Source organism: Pelophylax lessonae (assembly GCF_965119305.1).
Source record: "Pelophylax lessonae genome assembly, chromosome: 11".
Taxonomy (NCBI): domain Eukaryota; kingdom Metazoa; phylum Chordata; class Amphibia; order Anura; family Ranidae; genus Pelophylax; species Pelophylax lessonae.
This window is the reverse complement of record NC_138778.1, coordinates 119,448,515-119,473,092: the sequence shown is the minus strand read 5'-3', so window position 1 is coordinate 119,473,092 and position 24,578 is coordinate 119,448,515.

Sequence of the window (24,578 nt, the reverse complement as noted above, 5' to 3'; positions counted from 1 at the left end):
AGTTGGCGATGCATGGATGTGTTTATGGGCTTCAGAGACAGCATCCCATGTTGAATTAGGCATGCATGGCTGCACCCTTCCTCCTCTGGGTGCATGGCAAGGCACGGCCCTTAAGGCCCTTCAAAATCCTCAGCACCAAGCCCATGATGCTGTTAATCCGGCCCTGGTCCTCCTCCACCGCCGCTTCCACCTACACCGCCCATAGGTGTGCGCAGCCTATTGCATTAAGGTGTGCACCCCAAAGTTGAAATACACATGCATGTGTTTGCCAGCAGGGAGAGTAATGTATCGGGGCCATGTACCTGTAGGCAAGGAGAAATAGAGCAGAGCAGGTCCCAGGGAGATCTTTCCCATCTCCTCACTGGCAATGCTATGTGCCCTAGGTGATTAGGGTGTGCCCAGGCACACCCAGCACACCCTGTGCGCACGCCTATGTCACCGCTAGGCTTGTGACGGTATCAGATTTTCATGCTGCGATTAATTGATTAAGGTTTTGCCACGGTATACGGTATTATCACGGTATTCTATTATTAAATTTAAATTATTAAATTTCCACCTCACTTCAATTTCATTGCTGAATTTAGGGGCTTTGGTTCACTTATGCACATTATTATATAGTCAGTCAGTACAGACTCTGTGAACCAGGCCTAAAATAGGTCATCAAGCAGTGTCTGGCCTAACTGGTGATAACTGGTTCTGGCGCTCGGCTCCGATCCGATGGCCTGGTCATTAAGAGGGCAAATCCTTGTGGTCAAGAAGTGGTTAAACCTGAAGGAGGTGTTGTTTATAAATTACTTTACTATTGCTTTAGGCCTGGTTCACATGTATGCGGGTTGGTGGTTCACATTTGCACAGGCATAGCAGCCCATTGATTTGAATGGGCTGCTATGCCCTCATTTTCCGCAGAAAAAAGGTGCATGCAGCATTTTTTTAAAATTCAGTGGCCTTGAAATCCATCCTGCTTTTGCACCATGCGACTAACCTGCAGTTCCTGCTCTGGCAAGCTTTCTGCATTTTTTGTATACGTGGGCACGGCATTTAAAAATAAACAGTTTGCGTGTGCAGCAACGGCAGGTAAGTCGCATGGTGCAAAAGAAGGATGGATTTCATGGCCACTGCATTTTTTTAAATTCTGCATGCACCTTTTTTCAGCTGAAAACGCAGGCATAGCAGCTCAAGCCCATTCACATCAATGGGCTGCTATGCCTGTGCAAATGTGGGCCCCCAACCCGCATACATGTGAACCAGGCCTAAAGCAATAGTAAAGTCATTAATTGGTTAAACCTGCAGGAGGACCGGTGTTTTTATCTATTAATGACTTTACTATTGCTTTAGGCCTGGTTCACATGTATGCGGGTTGGGGGCCCACAGAAAAAGATCCAGTCTTTAAGAGGTTAAACTTCCTTTCTCCCTGGCAGAGGGAAGGAAAAGATACAAATGTAATCATTTTTGTTTATAGTTAGGAGACTTAATGCTGAAAGGTGTTAGCTGAGTGAGTGAATGAGTCATCCAGCTCACTGAAATGTATCAATTCACAAGTCAGGCAGACTTGACAGAGAAACTCGGTATTTTAAAAATGCCACAATAACAATACCGTGGCTATGCAATACCGCGATATATCGAATTACCGAAAACCGGCATATGTCTAGTCACCGCCACATCCACCACCACCTCAACCTCCCTCCTACTCCATATGGGCCTCGTCCTTCAGAGATGAAGAAGAACATTGTTTTATTTTTCTGTTTTTTTTTGTTGTTTTAAGTTATTTCCCTATCCACATTTGTTTGCAGAGCACTTGCCATGCTCTTAATTACGTTTTGCTGCCATTTGCAGCACTCTAGCCCTTTCCTTTGGTGTTTTAGAGCCATTTTAGTGCCTTAAAGTTCGGGTCCCCATTGACTTCAATGGGGTTCGGTGTCCGGGAAAAGTTCGGTAAAAGTCCGGGACACGGACCCGGACTTTTTTTTAAAGTTCGGCCGAACCCGTCGAACACGGACATCTAGGTGTTCGCTCAACCCTATTCTCTGCCTCTTAAGTGCTGGTGAAGATTCTGTGTACCTGGCTGTGCAGGATCCTTTTTATCTGTAGCTCCTACGTGCATAGTTGCCAACATTTGAAAAAAAATTCCAGGGACACTTTGCAGCACAGCTATCAATTACTTACCACACCCACTTCCCTGAAGCTCTGCCCACTCTGCATAATTAATCTCCGCCTACTTATCAGATTATAGGGTCTACTTCAAAAAGAGAGAATTACAGGAATTTGAAAAGGGAATTGAAAACTTGAGGCCAAAGTAGCAGAGTTGGAATAATTCTCCCATTCAGCTGCACTACTTCTGCCTAAAGTTTAAAATTCTCATCACAATTCCCTGCAATTCTAAAGTGTCAGCTTGTCGGAAGGTGCTCTGCCTCCCCCTGCTGGCGGATTTCAGAAAGTGCACCATGCTGACACCCTGCCTCCGGTGACACGTTAAATTTGCGACAGGCGGGAAGAGTGAGCGGGCACCGAGAGAGAGACAACCTGCTGCCTGAACTACAACACATAGCTGGGGTGAGAGCGACACTGTGTGGAACAAAATGTAAAAAAAAATAAAAAATTTTAACAGGGACAATGTAAATTACCCGGGACAGGCTCCTATTTTCTGGGATTGTCCCGGGAAAAACGGGACAGTTGGCAGGTATGTACGTGGGGTGTGCTACAGATGGATGCAGATAGTTCTGGCCTCTCAGCCTGTAAAAAAGCAATGACAAGCTGACAAAGGCTGCTGTAATTTACACCCGTGGAGAGCATGGAGTGATTACCTGCTGGTAGGGACAGATGATCGCCCCTAGACACAAGCAGCTTGCGTCCAGAGGCTATCATCCATCCCTAACTGCAGGTAAACAATCCATATACAGTTACTTTTGAGTACCCTGGGGCAGCCACTGTCAGACTATCATGTTTTCTTTTTTTTGTAAAATGTACATATATCCAGTAAAGTGACTAGCTTTAGATGATACAGAGATGAAACAAATCCTCCTACATAAGTTGTAACCGTTATCTGCAGCCATCTCTCCTGTACAGCCTTTTACAACACACAGATAGAAGGATTTTTATCAGCAACATAAAGCAGGGGGCAGAGATCTAATGTCACACACACGGCAGAACTAGAGTACAGAGCTGAGTGTAATTTGAGAGCTGAGTGGAGGAAAGTGACAACCCCCTTCCTCCCAGGCTCAGAGAAACACGGAGCTAAGGGTAGGAGTCATTAGCTGTGTGCCGGAGGAGGGGCAGCCGTGTCCCGGGAAGCTTTGGTGTTGGCTTGATCTATTAGGACCAATTCATGCAGATAGTGGACAGAGGAGCTATCAGAGAGGAACCAGACTCAGTGATTAGGATTCAGGCAAATGCACACTATAGCAGGATATGTTTTGTTAATTTATAATGGTTTACATCCACTTTTAATGATGAAATCTGAAAATATGGTTTGCTGAATGCTGTTGGAAATATGCTTGTTTCTCAGTTGGTATGTATTTTATTATATTTTTCACTGGTTTTGTTCGTTTCTGCAGGAATGCCTAAAATAAAAAAAAAAATAGGCAACTAGCATCTGAATGAGATGTCAGGGATGGTAGAATAAATGTTTCTCTCAGCAACAGCATTATTGTATGTTGGGCTCTTGTGAGAAATGGCAGGCCCTCTTTAAATCTAGTTTCCAATGTTATGTGCATGACCAGTGTGTCCATGTATCCAGGATTTCCCATGACAGCTTGAGCTCAGCACGCTGATTTTCTTGCATTTGGGAATTCAGAATCCCACTGTATCTGGATTACCTGGATTAACATTGATAGGCTACTGACACAGTTTTATTAGTGCTGATAATTGAGGAAAACATTTTTAGTTGTACAGGATAATATGTCCAATGGGTATACCAAAAATAAAGATTACTAATGTATACCCCTGTATACTCCTAATGCTTTCCTACTGAACAGCAACAAGGGTTAACCAATCTTGTCTTCACAAGACTAGAAGAGACTTGCTTAGATTGAATGGACAGATTTATTCTGCGTTGGGGATATAGCCGGTCTCTCATTAGGACAGAGCCAAGCTCTGCGCAGTGATCCAGTCACCAGATAAAGCTGTCCGCTAAACCGCTGTGCTGTCATTGGCTGGATGTCCTTGTGCAGATAGAGCTCATATGTCTGTATGACAAATGAGGGACGTACACATGAATATTCTATAAGACAGAATGGATAAATATTATTGTGGGGAACTTATTTCATGCAGACCTACATTTTCAGATGCCTTTGAATGCTGTATAAATTGTATAACATAAATATAGAGAAGCCTTTTTCAACCAGGGTGACCCTGGGATGCCTTAAGGTACCTTCAGGGGTGTCTTGGCAAAATGCCTAAAAATTGTCTAAAAATTGTATACAAGCCAGTGAGTGGAACAAGTCTGCTTTTAGTTACACAAAGCCACAGATTTTATTGTGCACCATTACAACCTTCTAGCCGCCAATGTCCTAACAACCAATGGCATCATCAGTTAATAAGGAGGATGACGGCTGCCTGCACAGAATCCTTGTTTGACCCTCCCCTGCTCCTATGCATCAGTGCTGGGGTCACATTAGCTGAGTGATTGGGGGAGAAGAGAAACAATGGTATACTAGTCAGTACCAGTGTCTAAAAGTGTATTTGCTTTGGAAGAATAAATCACCTCTAACGTCGGATGTCTTACTTGTTTCAATGTTGCTGCATTATGTAAAACTATTAGAATAGTTTTTTACATTTTGGTATAGGGTGCTTCAAGACTGTCCAAAATTTTAAAGTGTGCCTTGAGATTTCCATACTTTTAAAGAGTGCCTTGACTGAAACTAGGTTGACAAACACTGATATACAGTATATGTATTAAATAAGATACTTCTTGCAAGAACTAAAAAAAGGTCAGGCTAAAGGCCCGTACACACGTACCGATTGTCGGCCTTAAATATTCGGCCAGCGTCTGATCGGCCGATTGTCGGCTTGTTAGTATGATGCTTCCGACAATCGACTGCGACTTTTTGGCCGAACAAAATCTGGTGTGCATGCTATACAATTTTTGTTGGCCAACACCAGAATGGCCAATTGTTCGTCAGTCAGTACAGATTTCGGCCGACAAAAGCCAGATTAGCAAGACTGTGCATGCTCAGAGAAGAAAAAAACACACGGAAAGTTAACCAGAACATGACATCACTTCTGAAGTTGGTTGTTGTTGGCCGACAAAATTTGTGTGCAGTCTAGAGCACTTTTCAACCAACAGGACAGCACTGGACAAAAGACGGCCGATCGTTCGGCCGACAATCGGTGCGTGTGTACGGGGCTTTAGTCTTGAAAACTGATCAGATTTCATTTTCAACTTCAATTATTTACCCAGTATTCACACATTTTCAAATTGAATCCAATGAGAAAACCAATCTTGGGTTTAATCTTAGGTAAAATATTCATAAATCTTGCATGAAAACAATTAAAGTGGTTGTTAAGGCTTAAGGTTTTTTTTTTTTTTTTAACCTCAATGCGTTCTCTGCATTAAAATAAAAATCCTTCAATGCTCAGCTCCCCCCAGCCCCCTAAATACTTACCTGAACCCGATATTGATCCAGCGCTGTTCTGGAGAGCAGTGGCATTCTCTCTCTCTCCTCTCAGGAGTAAGCCAGCAGCGTAACTACAGGCAGGCCCGGATTGGCTAATCGGGAGCATCTGGAGAATTCCAGATGGGCTGGTCCATTTGGGGTGCAGGCAGGGCCGGTGTACTGCCAAAAGTTACAAGTATCATCTGCCCTGGACGTGTCCATATGTGTGATGAAGGGGGGACACACTAGGAGCTTCTGCCTTCTCCTGCCTGACAGGGGTGAATATCATTCTCCCTCCTGTCACAGTACAATGTATGATGCCCAGACTTGTTCATTCCATCCACTTCACCTCTGCCTTATCTCTTCTTCTGCTGTTTATCACTCTACTCTTTACAAGATCCCCTCCCCCCTGTCAGCTTGTTCTTCCCAGCCAGGTCACTTGAATCTTCCTTGTTGTTGTCCGCAGCATGTGTCTCTACCTTCCCTGAACAATAGTAAGTCAGCACTGGGTCTTCTGCTCCTCTCTCCTGTCCTGTTCACATTAACCCTTCACCATCTTCTTTCAGCTGTCATCCCCCCTATCCCTACCCCCCCCTTTACCTATCCCCCTATACCTATTCCCCCCTATCCCCCCCATACCTACCCCCCTATACCTATCCCCCCCCTATACCTATCCCTAATAACCTGTGCACTGCGGTTTGGTCACAGTGTGATTGTGTGTGCGTTTTACCTGGATTTAGGTGGACTTCTATTGAATCTCTATTACAAAGTGCGTTTTCATGAAAGTACATCAAAGTCCTGCATGTTGCATCTTTGATGCAGTTTCAGAAAACGCACTGTGTAATGGAATTCAATAGAAGTGCACCTAAAATCCAGGTAAAACGCACACACAATCACACTGTGACCAAACTGCAGCGCACCGGTGTGACCCCACTATAAGGCAAAGTTCTCACCTTTGAATGTCAGTCACAAGATTGTGGCTTTCCTGACACACAGAAACAAATCGCCCATTAGTAGACGTGCGACAGTGCCATTTATTGGTAATGGCACCCCACACATCTGCTATCACATGCACCAAACCACATGGTGTCTCAAAAGTGAAACATCTGGGGTCTGTTTAGAGCCCTGATATTTCATAAAGGTCCCCCAACAGGGCAGTTAAAAATGTAAAAAGTATATATATATACACTGTACATATAAATTCTCAAAACAATATAAATAATGTAAAACATTTGTAAAAAATAAATAATTAAGGGCTTGTTCACACGTGTTTTGGTCTCTGAAAAGCAACCTTCATGCAGATTGCTCTTCAGAGAGCATTTGACAGGAGGTAAGGAGCCGTTGTATTGCCTTCCTACTGCCTGAAACAAACCTTCTACCATTATTAGCCTTATCTATAGATGGGGTGGGGGGCACAGCTTGCCATGTTTGCCCTGGGCACTGAATGACCTTGTCTCGGCACTGGGTGCAGGGGGATCAGCCGCACCGGGCGCAACATCTGGGGGGTTGTCATGAAGCATGACAGTGAAGGCAGTTTTATTCCAGGACAAAGCAGTGTCCCAGAATTTAACGCACACTGTGTGATTCCTGAACTGGTTGCTATCCGCCTGGTGTCTAGCAACCAGTGACATCAGGCACAAACCGGCAGGGGCCCAGCATTCATAGCGGAAGAGGGTTTAAATTCCTCAATAGAAGGAGATGACATCCTCCTTGATTAGCTACCTCTGGAGGAAGCTGGGGGAAAGGTAAGTAAATTGGCTAATTTTTTTTTTTTCCCTACAGGTATTTAGGGGATATTTTTTTTTTTGCAGTTTTAACTAGCATTTTATGGAGGGTGAGGTGAAGGATGGCATTGAAGAAGGAGATATTGCCCGTGAGTTGTAAGGTCCTCTTGTTGCCATCATTCATTTTGGTGTCCCTGAGACAACTGCACAGTACAGGAACAAGTAACAAGAAGCAGGAGTTCCATGTGGGAGCTTGCATGAATCTTAGATTTTTGCATAATTCTTAGAAATACATAAAATTCAGATTAAGGTGAAGTAAATTTATTTCTGACTGTAGCACAGTTGCAGGGTTTGGTAGTTTACTGAAGCAAAATTGGAAAAAAGCCTCCAATGGACGCAGTTTAGGTGCTTTTGAGGTCCTTGATCAAATGCACATAGACCATACATGACCGAATGTAACCGTCACATTGACCATACATGACCGAATGTAACCGGCACATAGACCATACATGACCGAATGTAACCGTCACCTTTCACCAAACTGAATGTGATCTATGGATTCTACATCGTTGCATGTCTGTGTATTTCTCTAGAAATTGGTACAGGGTAGAGGTTTTATTTGAGCTATAGCCGGAGAACAGATTACAAAAGTTCCCCACTTTATATCACTGCAATGTTTAATCTCATTTTTAATACTAAGCTAAAACATGGAATAGGCTGCTTTGGCAGCACAATGAATTAGTGATCGACCGATATCGTTTTTTTATTGCCGATACCGATATTTTGGCCATTGAATATCGGCTTTTGCCGATATTGGCCGATATTTTCGTATATTTAAAAAAAACTATGTGGCAAATGAGGTTTAATGTTGATAAATGTAAAGTTATGCACTTGGGGGCTAAGAATATGCATGCATCATACATACTAGGGGGGGGGGGAGGATCTGGGGGAATCCATGGCGGAGAAGGCTACTGTATTTGCACTGAATTGGAAATGATGATATTTTTTGAAAAATACAATGAATTACAAGGCTGTAGAGAACAGTGCGCCATTGCAAACTTATATTCTGAGGTTTTAATTACATTATTTTAATATAGTCAGTCATGAACTAAAGTGGGCCGGTCTAAGGCATGAAACTCCAGGGCTGAAAATGAGTCCCACTCCGGCCCTGACTACAGGGGTTGCAATTGCAACCGGGTCCCATGCTCCAGGGGGCCTGTGCGGCTCCCCTGTACACCTGGATAGGAGGGGCATCGGGGGAAGCATGTAGAGAAATCACTGTCCTCTGTAGCTGCAGGAGGAATGTGCTCCCTCCCCTCTCCTGCCAGCTGCAACAGGGGAAGTGTCACAATAGAGATCTAGGAAAGGGTCAGTAAATATGTAATAGTCAGTGACATTGAAAAAAAAATAAAAAATAAAATGATAAAAAATAATACAAATAAAATACCAAAAAATAAAAACTACTGACACCAGTCTGTGACCTTCCAGGATTGCAAAGGTCACACTTACAACTGGGCCCTGGCATTCCACCACCGTGGGGAGGCCCCAAAATGGCAGGAAGGGGGCCCACTGCAGAACTTGTGAAAGGGTCCCGCTGTGGAACCGTAATAAAGGGCCCCGCAACTAGAGTAAAGGGCCCCAGGATCAGTGGGAGGAGCCCCAGGCTTGCAGGGAAGGGCCCCGTGATTACTCTCCGCTGAGAGAGAAGAACGGTCGGCTGTTGTAAACACAGCAGATCGTTCTTCTCTCCGAAATGATCACAGAGCGCCTGTGATCCTTCTATATAGGATCACAGGTGTCTATGGTCACTTCACAAGCCCCTCCCCCCACAGTTGGAAAACACAGCCCTAGGCTCACATTTAACCCTTTAATCACCCATTAGGGTAATCCCTTCTTTGCTAGTGTCATTAGTACAGTAACAGTGCATATTTTTTAGCTGTAGTAATGTCACTGGTCCCACCGAAAGTGTCAGTAAGGGGTCTGATCTGTTCGCCGCAATGTCGCAGTCCCGCTAAAAATCGCAGATCGCCGCCATTACTAGTAGAAAAAAAATAAATTAATACAAATGACATAAATCTTTCCCCTAGCTTGTAGACATGATAACGTTTGTGCAAACCAATCAAAACATGCTTATTGCGATTTTTTTTTTTTTTTTTTTTACCAAATATATATAGCAGAATACAAATTGGCCTAAAAGGATGAAAAATTTTGATTTTAATTTTTTTTTTTTAAATTGGGATAGTTATACAGCAGAATGTAAAAAAAAAAAATATTGTTCTTTTTTTTCAGAATTGTCGCTTTTTTTTTTTGTTTATAGCGCAAAAAATAAAAATCACAGAGGTGATCAAATACCACCAAAAGAAAGCTCTATTTGTGGGGTACAGTGTCGGACGACTGCATAATATTCCGTTTAAGTAACGCGGTGCCGAATTGCAAAAAATGGCCTGGTCATTAGGAGGCAAATCCTTCCGGTCCAGAAGTGGTTAATGATTTTATTTTTACTGACAAAAAATATAACCCAAAAGATTCTAGGGCTGAGCAGCCTTTAAACACTTTTAATAAACAGTAAACCTCCCCCCACCCTTTATTTTTAATCAATAAAGTTGTATTAAACCCAGAAGCAAATATTATATTACAAGGTCGGGGGCTCTTCAGTTCAGCTACAGCACAGCACTACATCTCTGCAGATCAGGGGCGTCCTGCTCCTATACCCTAAGTGCACGGAGCCCCACCCACAGCTGGCATATGAAGGGGCACTTTTTCCACCTATTACATCACTACAGAAGGGGTAACAATAAAAGGGGCACTAACACCTGGCAACAAGCTTTTATTGACTTATGCAAAACCTTTATCCCAAAAGAAAAAACTGTTTGCCATATCTGATTATAAAATGTTAGCTGAGCTCCACTTCAATTTGTTAGTGTATCTAAATCTGCTAGTACATTTAACACCCCCCCCCCCACACACACACACACAAATAGACAATGCTGCTGCCCAAAGATGCCCCCTGTGCTCCTTCATCCAGAGTGTAGGCACTCTAATACAGGAGGTGTGTTACTGGCTGGATCACTGGATGAAAACAAAGGGGGGAAAGACTAAAAAAAAAAGGAAACTAATGCAGCCAACAGATCTATAGATATATTACAATAATGATATAATGTGATCCAGTGAGTGAGGTGATGTACCTCCATCCTGAAGTAGTCATATACAATAGTAATTCCCCTTCCCCTCTTTCTGTTGGGATAAAGGGCCCAATAATAATTCCACTTTGGTTATCTGTTGGCCTGACTGTCCTTTTACAACCTATGTTTATCTCAGGTTGGTGTTACTCTTTGTCCCTGTCATCTCTTTCTCCGTGCCACTGGCTGTGGTCCCTTGGTTGCCCTGTCCTTTTTTGGGGGGTGATGTTTGCCATCTCCCATAACTCCTTGGGCAGATACCCTTTGGCCTGTTACAATTTGGATGTCTCTGAATAATATGTAACACCCTCTTGGTAGGTGCTAGGAAAAATAATCTATTGCTCTTTCTGCTTATCAGGGGAGCCTTATCTGTTAGGGTGCCTGCTGCATGTCTCCAGGTGTGATTCACTGGGTCTGAGGGAGTGTCCCCACTGTATCCAATGAGGGAGCTTGTTGGACAGTGGAGGAAACTCAGCTAGTGACACATGGGCATTTGTGAGAGTCCCAGTGGGAGGGCATTCTTGCAATGCATCCTGGGATTGCTTATAAAAGCCGGGGGGACTTGTGACAGGGCGTCTTTGGCGGGAAGCAGAGTCCCAGGAGGAGGCAGACGGCTGTCTCTCCTCCTGCAGTGTGTGAGGAAGGTGGTTTTAGGCAGTCGGCCTAGTGAACCAGGTGTGGAGCTGAGCTGCAGAAGATCCAGTGTACCTGACGGTGGAGCTGCTGGCAGAGTCTCTAGGGAAAAACAGTGTCCATGAGTACTGAGGGACTTGCCAAAGGGTCGGCCCAGGAAGGGGGACCACTCCAATGAAGTCAGGGGGTCAAGGAGCTAAGCTCACACAGAGAAAGAGTTGCAGTAAAGGGGGTGCCGTGTAGAACCCTGAAAAATAGGGATAAAGGGGGTGCCTAGTTGGGCCCTGAAGAGCGATTCACAGAGCAATACAAGTTCATTAAATTCTTCTTCACTGCTAGTGACAAGGTGAAGCAGCGGCCTTGCCGCATTTAGCTATATCTAGACGTCCCAGCATAGTTCATTCAAGTTGGAGTATCCCACTCATCCCTTCTCCTATCCAAGTTCTCAAATAAAACTACAAAAAACCGAAACCCCTAGACTGTTTATTGACTGACAAGATCTAAATGTATAATAGTAGCCCAGTCTGTGTGTCTCAGTTCGATATATCATACATTCAGCGGCACTTGTGCACACATGGGGTGTGTGTGCAAGTAAATTAATCAATCAGTTCCTGAAGTGCTTCAGAGCCTGCAAATGTGAACTAGTCCCAACTTCACAAGATGAACAGCCACAGCTAAAAAGAAGATTTCTCCTCTGATGTTCAGCACCAGTGATTATGTATACAATATCACTAAGCCTTCACCACACCGACTGTGCACCCCTATGAAGTGGCCATTCACCAAATTGCCCTTGAAAAATCGCCTTTATGCATAAGCTGCATGAGCCCTTGCTTCAGGTCTGTCTGTCGTCACCAGAGCACGTCCAGATCCTATCCATCCACCAGGGGTCACTATCAGGCTGTATGTTTCCTCAGTGCAATTTGTAAGCAAACGACATGAAGCAGGAAAACAGTGTAATACTGTTTCGACTTTATTATTAAAATACAACTTCCCTCCCCTTCAGCGTATATGCTTACATTTTTAATCACCCTTTAAACGCATGTCATAAGCACAGAGGTTTTGAAAGGTACCGCCGCTCACCGTCCGCGAGCTATTCCCTGTTATGGGCTACTGCGCTCCTGTGGCTGACTAGCGAGATCCGGAAACACAGCGGTAACCTCCCTTCCTCTCCTCAGCAGCAGCGTACGTGCGTCCTGACCGGTTTTGTCTCGTGGACTTCAACAGAGGACTTGCGTGCGCTGCTGCAATCAAGATTAATGTATACAGCCGGAGGACCTCCCTCACATCATGATTGGTCAAAATCATTGATGGATTCAGACAACTCCTCCCTGCCATTGTCTGGTCTAAAAAGGGGTATACAATGTGAACATACCCTGGAGTCATTTTCCAAATATCGATGGAAAAGAAATTTACTCCATATAAAGCAAGGTTTTATAGCGCTATTAACTCTCTCATTACCATAAGTCAGCATTTAGATGGGTATTCCCCGAAATTTAGCCAAACTGAATCCCGTTTTTTTTCCAGATCGGCCATCGATATCCGATCTGAGCATGTATGGTCAAAATTTCAAAATCTGTCATTTTATAGATGTTACTCATGGAGTTCTTTTAACCCTCATTATACATGCCACCTTGCCCTATCCGGATGCATACATCTCAAAGTATTATCAATATTCATAATCACAATTTGACACAAAAAAACGTACTATGCATTCTAATGGTAAAACCATCATGTATGGCCAAATTAATCCATAATTATTGCATGTCCTATAATCTCTGGTGCGTTTGAAACCAGCCAGTGTCAGATAAATAAATCATCTCATAAATGGTAGATATAGAATAAATAAATAAATACCTTGACATCATAAATAGTAGGTACAAAATATATTCATATGATAAAATTACAAGAAAATGTTGTTCATAGAGGCTAAATTGCAGATATGGTGTGTAAAAGTTCACTCTAAAATATCTTAGTTCGTGAATTCTTAAAATAGTACTAAAAATAAAATTAAATGTGTATCAATAAAAACGTATTGTCATAAGCAATCAATGGTCGAGGCATAATCCCATGTGGTAAAATTAGAATAAAACGTGAAATAATATATAAAAATTCCATATATAAAATAATTATATATAAAAAATTATATATATAAAAATTATATATATAAAACAAGGAATCCATAAAATGTCCTGTCTCATGATGTTAAAACTATGTTTAATAATTCCTTAAAAAACAGTTCAGGTCCAGTTCTATGAACAACATTTTCTTGTAATTTTATCATATGAATATATTTTGTACCTACTATTTATGATGTCAAGGTATTTATTTATTTATTCTATATCTACCATTTATGAGATGATTTATTTATCTGACACTGGCTGGTTTCAAACGCACCAGAGATTATAGGACATGCAATAATTATGGATTAATTTGGCCATACATGATGGTTTTACCATTAGAATGCATAGTACGTTTTTTTGTGTCAAATTGTGATTATGAATATTGATAATACTTTGAGATGTATGCATCCAGATAGGGCAAGGTGGCATGTATAATGAGGGTTAAAAGAACTCCATGAGTAACATCTATAAAATGACAGATTTTGAAATTTTGACCATACATGCTCAGATCGAATATCGATGGCCGATCTGGAAAAAAACCGGGATTCAGTGTGGCTAAATTCCGGGGAATACCCATCTAAATGCTGACTTATGGTAATGAGAGAGTTAATAGCGCTATAAAACCTTGCTTTATATGGAGTAAATTTCTTTTCCATCGATATTTGGAAAATGACTCCAGGGTATGTTCACATTGTATACCCCTTTTTAGACCAGACAATGGCAGGGAGGAGTTGTCTGAATCCATCAATGATTTTGACCAATCATGATGTGAGGGAGGTCCTCCGGCTGTATACATTAATCTTGATTGCAGCAGCGCACGCAAGTCCTCTGTTGAAGTCCACGAGACGAAACCGGTCAGGACGCACGTACGCTGCTGCTGAGGAGAGGAAGGGAGGTTACCGCTGTGTTTCCGGATCTCGCTAGTCAGCCGCAGGAGCGCAGTAGCCCATAACAGGGAATAGCTCGCGGACGGCGAGCGGCGGTACCTTTCAAAACCTCTGTGCTTATGACATGCGTTTAAAGGGTGATTAAAAATGTAAGCATATACGCTGAAGGGGAGGGAAGTTGTATTTTAATAATAAAGTCGAAACAGTATTACACTATTTTCCTGCTTCATGTCGTTTGCTTACAAATTGCACTGAGGAAACATACAGCCTGATAGTGACCCCTGGTGGATGGATAGGATCTGGACGTGCTCTGGTGACGACAGACAGACCTGAAGCAAGGGCTCATGCAGCTTATGCATAAAGGCGATTTTTCAAGGGCAATTTGGTGAGTGGCTACTTCATAGGGGAGCACAGTCGGTGTGGTGAAGGCTTAGTGATATTGTATACATAATCACTGGTGCTGAACATCAGAGGAGAAATCTTCTTTTTGGCTGTGGCTGTTCATCTTGTGAAGTTGGGACTAGTTCACATTTGCAGGCTCTGAAGCACTTCAGGAACTGATTGATTAATTTACTTGCACACACACCCCATGTGTGCACAAGCGCTGCTGAATGTATGATATATCGAACTGAGACACACAGACTGGGCTACTATTATACATTTAGATCTTGCAAGTTTTATGTTTACAGTGGCAGCTAGTGCAGTTAAAGGATGCACAAAGTGACATGTTTACATGGTTTTACATATATGATTTTATCTACTATTTATGCATGATTTTAGTGGATACATTTTATTTGTCTACATCTTTCATTGATTTATATATTTTAGCGCCGGGCGGGTGGTTGACGTTTTTATAGCATCAGACACCTTTTTTTCATTGTTTATTGACTGAGCCAAGCACTTTAAAGATGCTAAACTGTCGTGTTGTTGCTATAGGTAACCCAGGGGAACCTGTAACCAGCAGCTCCCAAGGGAGTAGTGCTACAACTATATAAAAGCTGATCAATTCCATATCAATATAATCTGCTCCTGAGGAAGAAAACTAGGTTCATAAAACGCGTTAAGAATTGGGATGCACTTTATTTTGCCATAGATAATTATTATCCTGTACAATTTAAATGTGCATATTTGTGTGTTGTTTTTTGGAGCTCTAATTGTAGCAGTTACCCTATTAGTTAGCCAATTCCATAAAGGCATGTTTTACACATACTGTTTTATTGTAATAACATTTCTTTTTTAACCACTTGCCGCCCGCCCACCGTCAAATGACGGTGGAGCGGTGTGACTCTCGTTATGTGACAACGTCATATGATGGCGTCCCAGAATGGCTGCTCTCGCGCACCTGCGGAGGCACGCAGCATGGCAATTGCAGCCGCAACTTGTTCCTAGAACATGGTGCAACCCTGATCTTTGTAAAAAGCCAATGACGTAGCTCTTTACCCACGTGATCGGCTGTGACCAATCACAGCCAGTCACATGCAAATGTGAAAGGGCCGTTTATCAGCGTTCCTCGCCTACACTGTCAGAGTGTGGGGTGAGGAGAGCCGATTAGCGGCTCCTCCTCGAAGGGGAGTCCATGACAAGTAATCAGGGCACTGATCATCAGTGCCCTGGTTACAGTAAAGCAACAATAGTGCCCATCAGTGACACCAAACAGTGCACATCAGTGGCACCAATCAATGCCCATCAGTGACACCAGTGCCCATCAGTGCTGCCTCTTAGTGCCCATCAGTGTGACCAGTCAGTGCCCATCAGTGCCACCCATCAGTGCTCATCAGTAAGGCATATTAGTGCCACCTATCAGTGCCCATTAATGCAGCATATTAGTGCACCTCATCATTGCCCTTCAGTGCCACCTCATCATTGCCCATCAATGCAGCCTACCAGTGCCGCCTCATCAGCACACATCAGTGAAGGAGAAAAATAAATGATTTACAAAATTTACTGACAGAAACTAAGAAACTTTTTTTTTCTTTTTGTAAAAAATAAAAAACCCAGTGGTGATTAAATGCCACCAAAAGAAAACTCTATTTGTGTGACAAAAATTATAAAAATTGTATTTTGGTACAGCATTGCATGACCGCGCAATTGTCATTCAAAATGTGACAGCTATGGAAGCTGAAAATTGGCCTGGGGGTGAAAGTCCCTAGTATTGAAGTGGTTAACTGTACTGTTGTACCTCATATAAAGTCCCATGAGCATTGGAAATATTATTGTTTATGCGATATTTTACATTTTTGGTTTTGGTAATAATACTGCTTTAAATGAAAGAGCCCCCCTCCAAAAAAAAAAAAAAAAAAGGTACATACAGTAAGAAGCGGGGGTACGTGAAAGGAATATCTGCCAGGAAGACTCTGAGAGGTCTCCAAAATCAGCTAATGGGAAGTGCAAAACACCTTGTCTAAATATACAGTAAATATGTCTATTTTCTGCTATGACCATTGGCTTTTAAGTGTCCCTAATAACACTCTTGGCAAAAATCTTTGCAAACTAAGAAATATCTCCCTAATCTGCTCCACAACTGTAGAACAAACTATGGGTTCTATTTTTAAAACATTCCTTGGATGAAAGTCACACACAGCAACATATTTTGGCTGCAATGTCTGTAATGAATTAGTTCCTATTATTTCAGCGCCATCTGGTGGCTAAAATTTGGTATAGTTTTCTGAAATACCTTAATGAGAAAATATGCTGCATGTTGGCCACTAGATGGAGCGAATGATAGGTATTAATCTTCAATAGAAATTACGGCCAAATTACGTTTTCCATGCATAATTGTGTGTTATATTCATCCAATGAATATTTTATAAATAGAACCCTATTTGTATGTTTGTGACTGCATGTAAACATATAGAGATTTGTTTATGGCAACAGCATCAACATCTAACTTTTCCCGCCTTCTGTGAGCTTTTCCTAACTAATTTTCCCTAACTACTCTGTATCTCTTTGAACCTCAATAAAGCTTTCTCTCCGCTCAGGCTTCTATTGCCACATCCAATGGATTCTGCTGAAGGTGCAGGTAGGTGAAAAGTCTGTCTTGACTCTTTACAACCCGTAAGAGAGAGAAATGTTCCATTCATCGCACATAGTATAAGCCCATCCATTACACGTGATAAAAAGCCTCAGTCCGGCTCTGTTTAAGTCATGCCTGATGCATTTTGACCCACCCACGGGGCTTAATCATTGAGGTCTCTGACTAAGCCCCATGGGTGGCGTGAAATGCGTTGGGGACGTGGCTTAGAAAAAGCTGGGCTGAGGCTGCTATCATTCGTGTGACTGTGGGCCTGCATGGTGTGTAGCATTACTCTTCATCTCCTATAACATACAATGAACAAAAGCTCTTGTTAGCGTTGGCTTTTATAGAAAGTGGACTGCCATATTGGCAAACTGCCATGATTGTCCCTCCCAAGCCACCATTAGAAATGTTTACATGGATAACCATGTGACAGTGCGCATGACACAAGTTCACGGATTTTTTCAAAGGATATCTGGATTTATTTGTTCACTTGAGGAAATATAACCCTATTTATTGTGACTGACATAATGGGACATGTATAGTGGGGTATCTGCCCCCCCCCCCCCCTCAACCCTATGGGGCGATTATACACATAAAACGAAAGACATCCTTGAGGGAGTTTTCTTTATGTATCGAGATCTTCGCACATACGCCTTGTTATATGTCCTTTGGACATGCATAGTAGAACACCAAGAGTTTTCTTTACGTATTGAGATTGTCAGGGAAATGGCCATAGGAGAACTGGCAACATTGCCAGTAATAGAAATGGACGCTCCTGACTCAACTGACACAGCCCTCTGCTGGTCTGTCAGGGAAATGGCCATAGGAGAACTGGCAACATTGCCAGTAATAGAAATGGATGCTCCTGACTCAACTGACACAGCCCTCTGCTAGCCTGTCAGGGAAATGGCCTAAAAAATGTGGCCATAGGATCAGACTCATTGCTGGATTATCTCTCAGCTTCCTGTGCTTCCTGTTTCCTGTTTGGATTTCCTGCTCCTGGTTTGACGCTTGGCTTCTCCCACTGACCTTGCTTCCGTTACCTACCGTGTATGACCCCTGCTTGCTTTAAGACCTCGGCTATTCTGGTTGTCTCCTGTGCATGACCTCGGCTTGTACCACGGTTTCCGCTACTAGAGACTATTACTTGGCACAAGGTAGCCTGGCTGCTTCAGAGCCTTGAAGACTCATACCCTGCTGCGATTCCAGCCTGTTCCAGTTCGCTCTCGGATTGCTCTGGTTCTACCTACCTGCCTGCAGCTGGTAACCCGTGCCACTTGGGGCGCCACACCCTTTGTACCATCTCCAGGGGTGTGCCGCACTGAGCCGCAAGGGGAGCCCTCTCAGCACCTCGGCCTCGGATCAGGTAACCCTGACAGTATAATCCAGCCATGTCAGAGGCCGACAGAGGTGCTTCCCCACTCGTGGCTCTGTGCCAGCAGGTCACTGCCCTCACTCAGGCAGTACAGCGTCTGCAGGAGGGATACTTCCAACTGGAAGGTCGACTGCAACATCTGACAACTTCTCCTGCTCCTGCGGATCCCAGTCCTCCATCCACCAGCACAGTTTCTGCTCCATCCCTCCCGGGACAGCCAGTTTCCTCCCACACTAGGATGGTTCCTGCCCCTGAGCCACGGGTGCCAATACCTGAACGCTTCTCTGGTGAACGGAAGAAATTCAGGGCCTTCAGAAACGCATGCCAACTATACCTGGCCCTCCAGCCTAGGACATTCACTTCAGAGACTGTAAAGGTTGGGTTTGTGATTTCATTACTGTTGGAGGAGCCACAGGCCTGGGCCCATGGTCTGCTGGAGCAAAAGGACCCTGCTCTCAATTCTATGGACACCTTCTTTGATCTAATGGCCCAACTTTATGATGATCCTCAGCGTGTGGCTACGGCTGAGGCTACCTTGCATTCCCTCCAGCAGGGAAAACGCCCCGCCGAAGATTACACAGTAGAGTTCCGCAAGTGGTCCACTGATACGTGCTGGAATGAGGCGGCCCTCAGGTACCAATACCGTCTGGGATTATCCGAATCTCTTAAGGATGAGTTGGCCAGGGTAGAGACTCCCACTAGTCTGGAGGGACTGATTCAACTTACTATCCAGCTTGATAGGCGCCTCCGGGAGCGTTGGTCTGAGCGCTCACAGACTTCTCGCCCAACCTGGATGTTGCCTAGGGCCCCTTACCACTTCACTCCAACACCAGCACCTTTCCCCACTACCCATGCAGAGGATGAACCAATGCAGATCGGCCTGGTGCGTACTTCACTAAGTGCAGATGAAAGACAACGCCGCCGACAAGCCAATCTTTGTCTCTACTGCGGAGGGTCTGGACACTTCCTACTAAACTGCCCCGTGAGACCCCGTAAGTTCCTCCCACAAAGCCCTTACTTCCAAGTTTCTGGATCTTTTCCATCTCATCTCGTTCTTCCTGTCTCACTACAGGTGGCGGAAGAGGAGGTCCGGCTCCTAGCCATAGTTGATTCGGGGGCTTGCAGCTGTTTTATGGACTTGACTTTGGCAAGAAGACTCCGTGTACCCCTCTGCAATAAATGACAGCGACTTGAGGTACATCTGGCCGATGGTTCCTTGCCCAGTTCTGGACTTGTCACCCAGGAAAACATGCCCATCCTCACGATAACAGACTCTGGCCACCAGGAATTCATTTGTTTTGACATCCTTTGCTCTCCCATGTTCCCCATCATCCTGGGAATTCCCTGGTTGCCGGCCTATAATCCACAGATTAACTGGGCCAAGAAGGAGATTTCCTTTACCTCTTCCTACTGCCTGCAACACTGCTTCGTTCCCGGGGTTAGCAGTCCAGCCAGTTGTTCAACCATCCAATCAATTCCAGATGTCGGTTAGGCTATACCTACAGTCTATCACGAGTTTTTGGATGTTTTTGATGAGAAGAAGGCTAATGTTCTCCCACCTCATTGGCCTTACGACTGCCCCATTGAACTGCTTCCCGGTGCCGAGATTCCTTTCGGACGTATATTTCCGTTATCTGAGGTTGAGCTAGAAACTTTACTACTGTATATTAATGAGAACCTTGAAAAGGGATTCATCCGCCCTTCTTCCTCCCCCGCTGGAGCTGGAATTTTATTTTGTCGGGAAGAAGGATGGTTCACTAAGGCCATGTGTGGATTACAGGGAACTTAACAAAATTACGATTAAAAAACGATACCCATCTCCCCTCATCCCTGAACTTTTCCAAAGGTTCCAAACTGCCCAGCTCTTTACTAAACTTGATCTACGGGGAGCTTACAATCTTGTTCGTATCCGGGAGGGGGACGAATGGAAAACAGCTTTCAGGACCCGGTTCGGACATTTTGAATATTTAGTTATGCCATTCGGATTATGTAACGCCCCAGCCACGTTCCAGCACTTCCTAAACTATATTTTCCGGGAATTTCTGGACTATTTCGTAATCGTTTACCTAGATGACATCCTCATCTTCTCTGCTACCCTGGATCTCCACAGAGCTCACGTGAAAAAAGTCCTTGCGACTGAGGAAGCACGGTTTATACATTAAAGCAGAAAAGTGCGAATTTGAAAAGACTTCCATCCAATTCCTGGGTCTTATCATCCCTACCAAGGGAATCGCAATGGACCCACAAAAGGTGAAAGCTATCCTTGAATGGCCAGCCCCTTCAGACAAGAAGGGTGTTCAACGATTCATAGGATTTGCTAATTTTTACCGAAGATTTGTAAAAGACTTTTCAGCTATCATTTCACCGATTACGCAGTTGACTCGCCAGCCGACCAGATTTAAATGGTCCCCAGAAGCTCAGGCAGCATTTGACAAACTCAAAGGACTGTTCACCTCTGCACCAGTCTTACAGCACCCAGATCCGGCTTTACCCTTTGTGTTAGAGGTAGATGCCTCAGAAATAACCACAGGAGCCATCTTGTCTCAGCGCCAAGGACCTAAGGCCCTACTCCACCCTATTGCCTTTTTCTCTCAAAAGATGAGCCCCTCAGAGAGAAATTACAACGTGGGTGACCGAGAACTGTTGGCCGTTAAAACCACCTTGGAGGAGTGGAGATATTTATTGGAAGGAGCCGCCCACCCAATTATGATCTTCACGGATCATAAAAATTTAGAATACCTGAGGGCCGCTAAACGTCTGAGACCACGACAGGCCCGGTGGGCTTTATTTTTCTCAAGATTTAATTTCCACATAACTTACGGACCAGGCTCCAAGAATGGGAAAGCAGACGCCCTCTCCCGAATGTTCCCTGATGCCCCCGAGTCTGTGGAACCAAGTACCATTCTGTCAGCACAACATTTTTTCCTGATCCAGCCAGAATTAAAATCCTCAATTAAACAGGCATCCACCCAGTACGCTGACACAGAAATACCCCCCTTGGAGAGTCGAGATGGGTTCCTTTGGCACCAGGACAAAGTTTTCATTCCCCAACCAGTCAGGCTCCAAGTTCTAAAGACTTTCCATGACCATCAGCTGGCCGGACATTTTGGTGTACGAAAGACCCTTGAGCTTATCCAACGCTCCTTCTGGTGGCCCAGTTTAAGGAAGGATTGCCAGTCTTATGTTAGCTCCTGCGTTGTCTGTCAGCGCAACAAGGGGTCCAACTCCAAGTCCTGGGGTCTGTTAAGGCCTCTACCCATCCCTGAGAAACCCTGGAAGATGATCTCATTGGACTTTATTGTTGACTTACCTTCCTCTGGGGGTTTTACTACCATCTTGGTGGTAGTGGATCGTCTGACCAAAATGGCCCACTTCCTGCCCATGACCGGCACTCCATCAGCCCCAGAAACAGCAAAAATATTCATCAAGGAAGTAATCAGACTACATGGGATTCCAGATAATATTGTTTCCGATAGAGGAGTACAGTTCACCTCCAGATTCTGGAAGGATCTTTGTAAGACCTTGTCCATTAAAATATGTCTTTCTTCCGCTTACCATCCCCAAAGCAATGGCCAGACAGAAAGAACAAACCAGACTCTAGAACAGTATCTTCGTTGTTTCTGTACTTTTGCCCAAAATGACTGGATATCCCTTCTCCAATGTGTGGAGTTTGCAGACAATAATTCGGTACATGCCGCCACTAACCAGTCCCCATTTTGGGCGAATTATGGGTTCCATCCCTCCTTTTTGCCCAATACCCTTCCGGAAGCATCTGTCCCTGCAGTCCAAGACCGGATTAATTCTATTCAGACGAACTACTTATTCCTTCAGGAGGCCGTCCAGAAAGCACAAACTGATTACAAGAGGTTCTAGGATAAAAAGAAAAGAAACAAACCTACCTTAAAAAAGGGGACAAAGTGTGGCTCTCCTCAGCTAATCTTAGACTTTCCTGCCCATCCCGGAAACTGGGTCCAAGATTAGTTGGACCCTTTGAGATCAAAAGGGAGGTCAACCCTTTGGCTTTCGAACTGGTTTTACCCAACTCCTACAAAATTCACCCAGTATTTCATGTATCTCTGCTAAAACCAGTTGTACCCAGCCCTTTTTCTGGTAGGGATGAATTACCCCCTCCTCCAGTCCTGGTGGAAGGTGAAGCGGAGTATGAAGTGGAGGCCATAATGGACTGCAGAAAGAGGGGTAGACAAACCCAGTACCTCATCAAGTGGAAGGGGTATTCTGCAGAGGAAAATTCCTGGGAGCCTGCAAATAATGTTCACGCTCCTAGACTGATCCGGGAGTTCCACAACAGACACTCAGAGAGACTGGCCGTCTGGGCATCCGGAGGCTGCCCCTTGGGGGGGGGGGGGGCACTGTCAGGGAAATGGCCATAGGAGAACTGGCAACATTGCCAGTAATAGAAATGGATGCTTCTGACTCAACTGACACAGCCCTCTGCTAGCCTGTCAGGGAAATGGCCTATAAAATGTGGCCATAGGATCAGACTCATTGCTGGATTATCTCTCAGCTTCCTGTGCTTCCTGTTTGGATTTCCTGCTCCTGGTTTGACCCTTGGCTTCTCCCACTGACCTTGCTTCCGTTACCTAGCGTGTATGACCCCGGCTTGCTTCAAGACCTCGGCTATTCTGGTTGTCTCCTGTGCATGACCTTGGCTTGTACCACGGTTTCCACTACTAGAGACTATTCCTTGGCACAATGTAGCCCGGCTGCTTCAGAGCCTTGAAGACTCATACCCTGCTGCGATTCCAGCCTGTTCCAGTTCGCTCTCGGATTGCTCTGGTTCTACCTACCTGCCTGCAGCTGGTAACCCGTGCCACTTGGGGCGCCACACCCTTTGTACCATCTCCAGGGGTGTGCCGCACTGAGCCGCAAGGGGAGCCCTCTCAGCACCTCGGCCTCGGATCAGGTAACCCTAACAGAGATCTTCGCACATATGCCTTGTTATATGTCCTTTGGACACGCATAGTAGAACGCCAAGGGTTTTCTTTATGTATCGAGATCTTCGCACATATGCCTTGTTATATGTCCTTTGGACACGCATAGTAGAACACCAAGGACTGATATCCGATGGTTATCCTTTAACCACTTCAGCCCCAGAAGATTTTACCCCTTCCTGACCAGGCCCTATTTTGCGACTCGGCACTGCATTACTTTAACAGACAATTGCGCAGTCATGCGACGCTGTACCCAAACAAAATTTGTGTCCTTTTTTTTCCCACAAATAGAGCTTTCTTTTGGTGGTATTTGATCACTTGTGCGTTTTTTATTGTTTGCGCTATAAACAAAAAAAGCGACAATTTTGAAAAACAAAAACAATATTTTTCACATTCTGCCATAGGACATTCCCAAAAAAAAAAAAAAAAAAGTAAAAATCAAACTTTTTTAACATTTTAGGCCAATTTGTTTTCTGCTACATATTTTTGGTTAAAAAAAATCGCAATAAGCGTATTTTGATTGGTTTGCGCAAAAGTTATCTCGTCTACTAACTACGGGAAAGATTTATATCATTTTTATGTTTTTTTTTTTTTTTTTTACTAGCAATGGTGGCGATCTGCGATTTTTTGTGGGACTGTGACATTGCGGTGGACAGATCGGACCCCTAAGTGACATTTGACACTTTTGGGGGTACCAGTGACATTACTACAGTAATCAGTGCTAAAAATATGCACTGTTACTGTAATAATGTCATTGGCAGGGAAGGGGTTAAATGTAAGCCTAGGGGAGTGATTCTAACTGTATGGGGGTTGGGCTTGTGAAATGATCACAGAGACGTGATCCTATGAAGCAGGATCACATGAGCTCTGCGATCATCCCAGGGAGAAGGGCGGTCGGCTGTGTTTACAACAGCTGACCGTCCTTCTCTCTCAGCGAGGAACAATCGCGGGTGTCAGGCGGCAATGTAGGGTGCTACATATATAATTGTCATTTTGATTTGTTTTATTTTTTGATACAAATAAAACATGGATTTTATTGAACGATGAACATCCCTCTGTTTGGCCTGCACAGTCTGATTCTTTCTTTCTTTTTTACTCACA